This window comes from Rhinopithecus roxellana, chromosome 10 (genome assembly GCF_007565055.1).
Source record: "Rhinopithecus roxellana isolate Shanxi Qingling chromosome 10, ASM756505v1, whole genome shotgun sequence".
Taxonomy (NCBI): Eukaryota; Metazoa; Chordata; class Mammalia; order Primates; family Cercopithecidae; genus Rhinopithecus; species Rhinopithecus roxellana.
In genome coordinates, this window is record NC_044558.1 from 82149243 (window position 1) to 82149870 (window position 628).

Genomic DNA, 628 nt, shown 5'->3' on the forward strand with positions numbered 1-628 from the left:
GGCTCAAAATGCATTAACTTTTAAGCTGGGCGTGGTGGTTCATGCCTGTAATCCCAGCATTTTGGGAGGCCGAGGCAGGTGGATCACTTAAGGTCAGGAGTTTGAGATCAGCCTGGCCAACATGGTGAAACCGTCTCTACTGTGGCCGGGTACGCTGGCTCACACCTGTAATCCTAGCAGGTTGGGAGGCCAAGGCGGGCAGATCACTTGAGGTCAGAAGTTCGAAACCAGCCTGGTCAACATGGTGAAAGACCGTCTCTACTAAAAATACAAAAAAATTAGCTGGGTATGGTGGTGGGCGCCTATAATCCCAGCTACTTGGGAGGCTGAGGCAGAATCGCTTGAACTTGGGAGGTGAAGGTTGCAGTGAGCCCAGATCGTGCCACTGCACTCCAGCCTGGGCGATACAGCGAAATTCCATCTCAAAAAAAAGAGAAAAAGCTGGGTGTGGTGGCGTATGCCTGTAATCCCAGATATTCAGGTGGCCGAGGCACGAGAATCGCTTGAACCTAGAAGGTTGCAGTGAGCTGAGATTGCCCCACTGAACTCCAGCCTAGGTAACAGAGTGAGACTGTCTCCAAAAAAAAAAGCATTACCTTTTAATCTTCACATACCCTATGGTCCCCAG

At 50.6% G+C, this 628-nt stretch overlaps 1 protein-coding gene across 2 annotated transcripts in view; it reads left to right on the forward strand.

Moving 5' to 3' along the window:
- The window catches only part of RILPL2 (Rab interacting lysosomal protein like 2), a 29491-nt gene that overhangs the window by 27291 nt on the left and 1572 nt on the right, over positions 1-628 (forward strand). The window lies entirely within an intron of this gene.